Source organism: Aegilops tauschii, chromosome 3, assembly GCF_002575655.3.
Source record: "Aegilops tauschii subsp. strangulata cultivar AL8/78 chromosome 3, Aet v6.0, whole genome shotgun sequence".
Lineage (NCBI taxonomy): Eukaryota > Viridiplantae > Streptophyta > Magnoliopsida > Poales > Poaceae > Aegilops > Aegilops tauschii.
Genome location: NC_053037.3, coordinates 395,197,299 through 395,208,019, shown reverse-complemented (window position 1 = coordinate 395,208,019; position 10,721 = coordinate 395,197,299).

Below are 10,721 nucleotides of genomic sequence, written 5' to 3'. Positions count from 1 at the left end.
AGCCCGTTCAGCGATTTACCAACAAGACCTGCGCCGTTATCATAGCCGCCGGGTCAAATCCCGGGTCTTCCAGGAAGGCGACCTTGTGCTCCGGCTCATCCAGGATCAAGCAGATGCACACAAATTATCCCCACCTTGGGAAGGGCCTTTTGTGGTCAGTAAGAACTTGCACAACGGGTCATATTACCTCATTGATATCCGGGAGCATAAAGACTCGCGTAAATCTGAGGAGGAGACCCGTCGGCCGTGGAACATAGCTCAGCTTCGGCCTTACTACACTTGAGCTACCGGCTCTTGTGGTGTATATATTTATCTCAGCCATGTATATATTATGATAAAGCAATAAAGTAGGGCCTCTGTCCTTTGCTCTCTTCCAAATATGTGTGTTGCTGACTTACAGAAGATCCGGCTTATGATCATCTTCGAATCTAGCTGTAAGCAGTAAAGTCACTTGGGGGCTTCCTGTTCACACATGGGTCGTATTCGAACCCAAGAGAACATAGCTGTCGATACCCATTTGATTGGCAAAGTGCCGAGCTCATTGGGAAGTTGCCTCTGGTCATATTTGAATCATAGTGTAACCCCTCTGAGAACCGACGTGGATCTTATTCGAATCAGCGTCGTTAAACAATTTTCAGAATCACTTGGGGGCTTCCTGTTCAAACATGGGTCGTATTCGAACCAAAGAGGACATAGCTGTCGATACCCTCTTGATTGGCATCGCCACACCCACTGGGGGCTATATGATCGTATCCGAATCTTAGCTTAACCCCTTTGGACCGAGTTTCTGGTTGTATTCGAACCGGAAGCCCCTAAGTTTTTATATTTTATCACAAGTCTACTCTGATCATGTCAAAGTATGTACTACCGGGTCTCACTTACCGGCTTAATTTTGGTTTATCTTGTTAGTTGAACATCATGGATGTCATCAAGACAAGTAAATTCGAGTTAAGGTACCAACCGTGCTACCCGGGTTATTTAAACCGGAAGTATGCTTACAGGCTGTTAAGTGTGTTATCACAGCTATGTTCAGAGTATAGTTAAGGGCCAGTCTTTTTGGTTCGTATTCCGGGTTATCCATCTCAACACCTGATTCTCAGGGCGGTAAGCCGCCTTGCGATTTGTGATTTACCTTTCTATGCAGATACTTAAAGGCACCTTTTAAGGTTGAGAAGGACAAAGGGATAATTACGACCCAGAAGAACACAAAGGATAATTTCAAGGGATTTCAGCATTCATTACATGCACGATGGCACGGCAGAGATAAAATGTTGCACCTAGTCTATTACAAAATTCCTCAAGTCTCAAGGTTGGAGCGTTATTTGATGAACCGCCAGCCGCTTTACGATGCCTGCTGGGTTGAAGTCCCCGGCTCGTCCTCTGCTCCGGTTGATCCCGAGACCTCGAAGGTTGATGACTTCCAGTCGATGCCGCGGAGAGCTTCGAACTGAGCTTCTTCGTTGATTAACCCGGCCGGGTTAATCTCCGGGGCGAAGGTGTGCTGGCGAGCCGGAGGAATCAGATTGATAGCTTCATAGCGAGGGGTTGGAATCCTCTGATTCTCCGCGTTGTACCCCGGCTGATACTTGGTTAAGTCGGTGTCGTTCCCGATGATGGTGGCCACCGGGCGTACAGCCTTAACACATGCCGCGAAGTCCTGCTGGTCGAAGGCGGAGCCGTCTTCCTTCAAGCTCGGGTAACCCAGTGCGATGTCTGCCAGGTCTAGCTCCGGCAGGAATGCTTTGGCCCGGCTCAGCGCGGCAATTGCTCCGGATCTTGCGGAGGCTCGGCGTAGCTCCTGGATCCGCTGTGGTAGAACAGCGAGCCGGCGCAGGACTTCGGCCAGATGGGTTGGCACCTCGTTGGATAGGGCCACCACAGCTAAAGCGCGCTGTGACCCGGTGTAGAGTTGTTCCACCAGGGTGTACACGGCCTTTAGCTTGGTGACCACGCTCTGGTTCAAGTTGGCGCTTCTGGAACCTGTTTAACAACATCAGATGACCCGGTGATAAGGATGAATCAGGAGATGTAAACATTCTAACATGAATGAAAGCCGGTGAGGCGACTTACCGAAGATGGCAGCTACCATTTGGGACACTTGGCGCTTTAGGCTGGAGAGTTCGGCGGTTTTTTCAGAGAGTGCTTTCTCCGCCTGTTCCGCCCGGGTTACCAGTGCGGCTTTCTCTTCAGCCCAGGCCTTCCGCTCAGCATCAAATTCGGTCTTCAGCTTTTCTTGAGCAGCAATGCTGGAGACAAACTTGGCGTTTGCCTTCCGGGTCTCCATCTCTTGTGCCTTCAGCCGGCTCTTGAGATCCGCCAGGTCCGACTCTAATTTCTTGCCAACAGCCTGCATATATTTCCGGGTTATTAACAGTCATTCTATAAAGTCCCAAGCGCTTTCCAAGCAAAGACACTTGGCACTTGGGGGCTAATGCATATTGAACGTATCTATCTATGTACGGCCGGCTCAGTTCAGTAAGCCGGAATCTAAGTCTACAACATATTCAAGTATAAGTGCTAGACTTGGGGGCTAGGATGACAAGGATCACTATGCAGAAATAAGAAAACAGTAGAAGGTTACCTCAGATTTCTGTTGGATCTGGTTGACCATGGCGATCTCGGCGTCTCGGCTCTTGTGAACTTGGCTGATGTAGCCTGAGACAAGCTCTCCAATGCTTAAATCGGTGTAGCTGGAGAGATCCAGATTCACCCGATGGGGTTGCAGCAACTCCCCCTTCGCGGAGCATTTGGCCAGTGCGGTCGGCCTCCCCGGCTCAACATACTCTGTCCGGGTAATTACCACGTCCGGGTCGTTAGCTGGTGGGGCTGAGCCGGACGCCTCCGGGTTAGCTGACGCTTCGGTTGTTCTCTTGGTGGTCGGGGCAGGGGCTTCAGGCGCCGTGTCCATGGGAATGGTGGCTTCGGGGGCGGAGGCGGCTGGCGGCTCTTGAGCCGTCGTCTCCGGCTCAGGCAAGTCTGGCACTCCGGCTGACCTGGTCTTCTTTGCTCTTTTGGTGAGCTTTGCCTGGGCACTGAAAAGACAGAAGTGTTAGGTATACAAAAAGTAAGTACAGACAGATAATGTAAGGAGATTGTTACTACCCGGGTGCAGTCTTGAAGGCCGGCAGACTTGACTGCATGGAGTCACCCGAAGAGGGGGAGGTCTCCTGGTAATTGGAGTCAGAAGAGTTGAGTGGCTGACGGATGACACCCGCCAACGGATGAAAAGGGTACAGGTGAGAAAAAACCTCAGTGCGGCGCTTCCTTGTTGTGTCGGGTAACCCGGTGGAGAGGTCGGTGTCCTTGCGGGCCCGGGTGTGACGTCGGCTCTCGTGAACCTGCTGCTTCAAAAGAAATTGAGGGTCTTGATGAGCTAATGGATGGGAAAAGCTTACTTTCCGGGTTACCCTTCGGACTTTCAGCTGTGGTAAGGGCTCCGAGCCGGAGGAAAGTGATGTTACCTCTTCAACCACCGGGTTACTGGCGCCGGTGTCATCCTATCAATAAGCAAGTGTTGATAAGGCGGACAGCATCAGACAACATATACAGCAAGAATTTAAAAGATTTAAGGGTTACCTCTGACTCGGAGCTATCGCTTAACTGCATTAGCTCCGAAGCAGTGGGTCTGCTGCCCTTCTTGCGAGGGGCGGCTTTCTTGGCGGCCTTTTTCACCTTCCTGGCCTTCTTGGCCGCCTCATGGTCATACTTGACCCGCCAGAATTTATCATCAGCCTGAGAAATACAGTAATGAATTCTTGAAATGGTTCAGAGCAAGGTGACATATCAAAGAAGCTGAAAGGTTAAAGTCAGCGGCTTACCGCTGGGGCTGGATTGGTCTTGCAGAACGGGGCTAGCCCGGTTCTTCTACAGTCTGCCAGGCTCTCGTTTAACAGAGCCTTGGTCTCTTCTTCAGCAACGTCTTCTGGAAGATCGTTGCGACTGTGCCTCTGCGGGTCATCCTTTCGCCCGGTGTACTCACACATTAAGCCGGGGCGGCGGCTCAATGGGATCACCCGCCATGAGATCCAGACCCGGACCAGATCAATTCCGTTCAGACCATTGCCTAGCAGGGCCTTGATCTTGTTGATCGTTGGAAGCAAAGGTTGGCGTTCCGCGACAGTAAGTTTGTCGGATAACGGGTGAGTCGGCTCCAGGCGTGTTGGGCGAAAGCCGGGCAGTGGATTCTCGTCAGCCGGGGATGTATCTTGGCAGTAGAACCAAGTCATATTCCAGTCCTTAGGGTGGCTCGGCGGCTCTGCGTAAGGGAACAGACAGTCCCTACGTCGCTGGATGGAGATGCCGCCTAACTCTAGACTTGGCCCGTTGGCACACTCATTTTGGCGGTTCAAATAAAACAGCTCTCTGAAGAGCAGTAGACTCGGCTCTTCTCCAAGATATACTTCACAAAAGACTTGGAAGTTGCAGATGTTGGATATGGAATTGGGTCCTATATCCTGAGGTCGAAGGTCAAAGAAGTTGAGCACATCCCGGAAGAATTTTGAGCCGGGCGGTGCGAAGCCCCGGCTCATATGGTCCGCAAAGATCACTACCTCCCCCTCCCTCGGCTGTGGTTTTTCTTCTGACGTATCAGGGGCACGGTAGGACATCACTTCCTTCCTGGGCAGATATCCGGACTTAATGAAGTTGGCCAGGGTCTCATCAGTGACGTTGGATCTCATCCAGTTGCAAGTGATGGGAGCTTTGGGAGGCATGGTGACGGTTGGTGGTCTATGATAAAGAGGAAAGTGTCCGGGTTAATTATAAGCCGGAGTTTATCATTCAAACTACAATGACGGCTTATGAAGGGGACTAATGGTATGTATTGATACGGTGGGTTATTTAAGCCGTCGGGGCATTCAGGATGAGTTGGTCATCTACGACTTACTGCGGTTAAGTCGGAAGATACTACAGAGCATGGTTCTCTTTAAACCGGAAAGTTCTACGGCGCGTGTTTTCTTTAAGTCGAAAATATAAGCCGCCAAGATTCAAGGGCTGCAGTTTTTACTAAGTGTGGTAAAACAGATTTCACATATTACAGTAACTTTTTCGGATCAAAATGGTCGGGCAAGATGAAAATTTTCTAGACCTAAAAAACAGAGGCAGAAGAAGTTCTTGAGGTTGAACACAGTTCTTATGCAGTAAAAAGAGGGTTTTCTTATAGATGAAATGGGTCTCAAGCCTCTACCGCAGTGGTTCTACGCGAGGTTAAAGATCAACTAACTACAGTGGCAACAAGAACTACCGAGTCTGTGGGCAATGGTGATGAACACGAAGAACTGAAAGAACCCTACCGCAGATCTGTTCTAGCAAGGCAGAGGAGACTCACCGGAGTTGGAAGGAGCGGAGGTCGCCGCCGTGAGTCTGGTCCGAATCAGGGTGATGCAGCGGCCGGGTTGATGAAGACCAGGGGCGCGACGGCGGCGGCAGTGGCGGAGCTCGAGCAAAGGAGCAACGGCGCGAGGAGGAAGAGGGAGAGCGTGAGGAGAAAGTGCTGGGCCGGCCTATTTATAAGACAAGTCATAAGTGGGCGCGATATTCAAGGAGACCACGGCGTGGTTATCTCCCCCTCACGGCGCCTCGATTTTCGGAAAGACAGTAACAGCAGAGATCCGTTGCGGATCTGGCGGAGTAAAAAACGGACTTAATGGAGGATGACGTCACGGCGGATTATCCAGAGTCTGGAGAATGACGTCACACCGGGTTATGGCCTTCACACGAACGGTAAGCCTGAGATTTTTTCTGTCGGCAGAGTTGAAGATTGACACGAGCCGGCTCAAGTCAATCTGGGGCCTAATGTTGAGGATATAGACCTTGGAGTCACCCGCCAGGAGGGCCGGGTTACTTGTAGGGTCATTGCCAGAAGCCCGGAGCCAAGTTCCAAGATAATGGTCCAGAGATGGGCTGAGACCCGGATATGGCTTAAAGCCCGTAGTACAATCTTTATTGTTATAGGAGAACTTGTAGTATAAGGCAAGTATTGTTTAGAGTCCGAGCCGGACACTCTTATGAGCCGGCCGGGACTCTAAGGGCCGCTGGGTGTCAACCTCCCTATATAAAGGGACGACCCGGCAGCGGTTTAGGGGCGACAACAATCTGATCGAGAGCCGGGCATAGCTGTTTAGCTCCCTGGTTATCGAAACCCTGATTAATACCACCTCAACTGGACGTAGGCTTTTACCTTCACCGTAAGGGGCCGAACCAATATAAACCCTCGTGTTCCTTGTCCCACTTAACCCCTTCAAGCTTCCTAATTGCGATGGCTCCACGACTAAGTCCTAACTCGAGGACATCTGCCGTGACGATTCCACGACAGAATCCGATCCGACTAAAGTGGGAGAGACAGACACCCGCTAGCCACCTTATGCAACTAGTGCATGTCAGTCGGTGGAACCTGTCTCACGTAAGTGTACGTGTAAGGTCGGTCCGGGCCGCTTCATCCCACGATGCCGCCGAATCAAGATAAGACTAGTAACGGCAAGTAAATTGACAAAATCGACGCCCACAACTACTTTGTGTTCTACTCGTGCATAGAAACTACGCATAGGACTAGCTCATGATGCCACTGTTGGGGAACGTAGCAGAAATTCAAAATTTTCTACGCATCACCAAGATCAATCTATGGAGTAATCTAGCACCGAGGGGAAGGGGAGTGCATCTACATACCATTGTAGATCGCTATGCGGAAGCGTTGCAAGAACGCGGATGAAGGAGTCGTACTCGTAGCGATTCAGATCGCGGTTGATTCCGATCTAAGCGCCGAACCAAGGTGCCTCCGCGTTCAACACACGTGCAGCCCGGTGACGTCTCCCATGCCTTGATCCAGCAAGGAGAGAGGGAGAGGTTGGGGAAGACTCCGTCCAGCAGCAGCACAACGGCATGGTGGTGATGGAGGAGCGTGGCACTCCAGCAGGGCTTCGCCAAGCACTGCGAGAGACGAGCAGGGAGAGGGGTAGGGCTGCGCCAAAGAGAGAGGAAGACTCATGTCTATGGAAGCCCCAAAACCCCCACTATATATAGGGGAGGGGGAGGGGCTGCGCCCCCATCTAGGGTTCCCCCCAAGGGGTGCGGCCAGCCCTAGATGCATCTAGGGGGGTGGCCAGAGGGGGAGAGAAGGGGGGCGCACCATTAGGTGGGCCTTAGGCCCATCTGAGCCTAGGGTTTCCCCTTTTCCCTTCTCTCTTCGCCTTGGGCCTTGGTGGGGGGGGGCGCACCAGCTCACCTGGGGCTGGTCCCCTCCCACACTTGGCCCACGCAGCCCTCTGGGGCCAGTGGCCCCACCTGGTGGACCCCCGGGACCCTCCCGGTGGTCCCGGTACGTTACCGATAGCACCCGAAACTTTTCCGGTGACCAAAACAGGACTTCCCATATATAAATCTTTACCTCCGGACCATTCTGGAACTCCTCGTGACGTCCGGGATCTCATCCGGGACTCCGAACAACATTCGTTAACCACGTATATCTATTCCCTATAACCCTAGCGTCATCGAACCTTAAGTGTGTAGACCCTACGGGTTCGGGAACCATGCAGACATGACCGAGACGTTCTCTGGCCAATAACCAACAGCGGGATCTGGATACCCATGTTGGATCCCACATGTTCCACGATGATCTCATCGGATGAACCACGATGTCGGGGATTCAATCAATCCCGTATACAATTCCCTTTGTCAATCGGTATGTTACTTGCCCGAGATTCGATCGTCGGTATCCCGATACCTTGTTCAATCTCGTTACCGGCAAGTCTCTTTACTCGTTCCGTAACACATCATCCCATGATCAACTCCTTGGTCACATTGTGCACATTATGATGATGTCCTACCGAGTGGGCCCAGAGATACCTCTCCGTTTACACGGAGTGACAAATCCCAGTCTCGATTCGTGCCAACCCAACAGACACTTTCGGAGATACCTGTAGTGCACCTTTATAGCCACCCAGTTACGTTGTGATGTTTGGTACACCCAAAGCATTCCTACGGTATCCGGGAGTTGCACAATCTCATGGTCTAAGGAAATGATACTTGACATTAGAAAAGCTCTTAGCAAACGAACTACACGATCTTGTGCTAGGCTTAGGATTGGGTCTTGTCCATCACATCATTCTCCTAATGATGTGATCCCGTTATCAACGACATCCAATGTCCATGGTCAGGAAACCGTAACCATCTATTGATCAACGAGCTAGTCAACTAGAGGCTTACTAGGGACATGGTGTTGTCTATGTATCCACACAGGTATCTGAGTTTCCTATCAATACAATTTTAGCATGGATAATAAACGATTATCATGAACAAGGAAATATAATAATAACCAATTTATTATTGCCTCTAGGGCATATTTCTAACACATCTGAGGATCGAAGGTAACAAGAGACAAAGGGGACACGATGTTTACCCAGGTTCGGGCCCTCTTAATGAAGGTAATACCCTACTTCCTGCTTGATTGACTTTGATGAGTATAGGGGTTACAAGAGTTGATCTACCTCGAGATCGTAATGGCCAAACCCTAGATGTCTAGACTATGTGAATTCTGATTCCTTCTACGGACTAAACCATCCGGTTTATATAGACACCGGAGGGGCCTAGGTTTGTAGAGAGGCGGTTTACAGAAGAAGGAAACTATACATCCGGACGCCAATCTTGCCATCCACGCAATGGAGAGTCCCATCCGGACACGGGGAAAGGTCTTCTTCCTTGTATCTTGACGGCCCATCAGTTCGGCCCATGTCACATAGCCCGGACGCCCGAGGACCCCTTAATCCAGGACTCCCTCAGTAGCCCCCGAACTTGCCTTCAATGACGAGTAGTATCCAGCTTATGTCTTTGGCTTTGCAAGGCGGGTTCTTCATTATACTTCGGATTGACAACAGTCTGGCTCTGACCTCGATGTGCAGCCTTTATGACTCCTTCCTGTGGTCACTTTGATTTCCACGCGCCGAATGAATACAAACGGTCCGTTATTTTTTGCAAATAAGCCCCTCACCAAGCTCGGGTGGCATCTATATAAGGAGACTTAGATCCCCAAATGCCATCTCACAGCACGCAAAGGGAAAACCGCCAAGGTTAGCCACGAACAAAACCTTCCAACATGGCCAGCACTCCAGGCTCCTCTTCGCGCCCCCATGGACATCAGGAGGGTGATTGGCAGAGTTGTTCAGTGCCTCATCTTCAGCAGAGTCGACTCCAGACGCAGGGCTATCTTCCCCTCGCAGATCTACTCTCCGTTCAAGCGGGATTGGCCTCAATCGACAACGATGTGATGGCTGAGAATTTCCCCAACCCCAACAAGGAGGAGAGGGTGTGCTTTGTCCCATTCCTATTGCAGGGCCTAGGATTTCCAATCCATCCCTTCCTCAGGGCTTACTGGAATTTTACGACATCCAACCGCACAACCTTACCCCAGGTTCGATTCTGCACATCTCAGGCTTCGTTGCCCTCTGCGAACTATTCTTAGGCATTGAGGCCCATTTTGAACTATGGAGGAAGTTCTTTTGCCTCGTCCCCCGCCATCGAGGAGGTTCCATATTTGAAGTAGGCGGCGCCGAAGTATGGCGCATAGCCGGATCCGGATACCTCATTGGAACTCACAAAGAGGTATACGCACAGTGGTCTTCGGAATGGTTCTACATGGACGACGTCCCACTGTCGGACCCAGTTTGGCGTGGCCTTCCTGAATTTTCCAGTGCCCCTTTAAAGAAGCGCCTCAACTGGCATCTCCGAAGTCCCAAGGAAGAAGACAGTGCGGAGATAAAGAGGTTGGTCAGCAAGGCCAGGATGCTGGCCCACACTGAGATCTCGATAGTCGAGGTCATGGCTATTGCAATAAAGAGGTGTGTTCAGCCTCTCCAATCCAGAGTAACCCCCTTATGGTGTTACAACGGAGAAGATGACGCGTCCCGTTCTAGACGAAAAGGTCCGGATACCCCAGCCGAACTGGCCACAATCTTGGCCAATCTGTATAAGGGTGAGAAAGAAGATTTCCTTCGCTTGAACTGTCGGGAAGGCTACTCCATGTACAACCCCATTGAATGGGTAAGATTTCGATCATATGTGTTATTTTATTGCTGTTATAGATACTAATCAAATTTGTCTTTTGTTGCCACCAATAGTCATGGAGGAAGATGACCGAGCACGTCCACTGTCTCGCTCCACAGCTAGAGGATCATAACCGTGATGATGACCCTGGCTTTTGCAAGGATCCGGACATATATATAGAGTTCGATGATGGAGTATTTTATCAAGCGAGCCTTGATGGCTTAGAAGTGGCTATCACCGCCGACTACCCCCGCCTCTATCCCTTCTGCATCGTGAGTATTCGGAGGGCTCTTGAAAGGAAATCCCCACTTGGACTTTTGCCCATTATACTGAGCCAAATTTTAATAGGATCGGCGCTCGGCGGCCCGTACCTCCACCAGGGCAACCCCTATATGGGGTAATCGTTCGAAACGAAAAGGGACCGGGAGTGCTGCAGAAACTTCACAGCCGTCCAAGAGGTATGTCCGCTTTAATATATGCCCAGGTACGAGTCCGGATTGTTCAAAGTCTCCTTTCTTCTTGATGTCAGGAGAAACACGCGGCAGACGGTGGGAGAACACCCTGTTAGCCGAATGTCCGCCAATCCAGTGCCGAACTCGTCAACTAGGACGGGAGCCGATGCAATGCCAGTTCCGCCGCCTCACGAGGATTCAGACGACGTATCTGTCACGAACTCCGAAGTGGAGAGC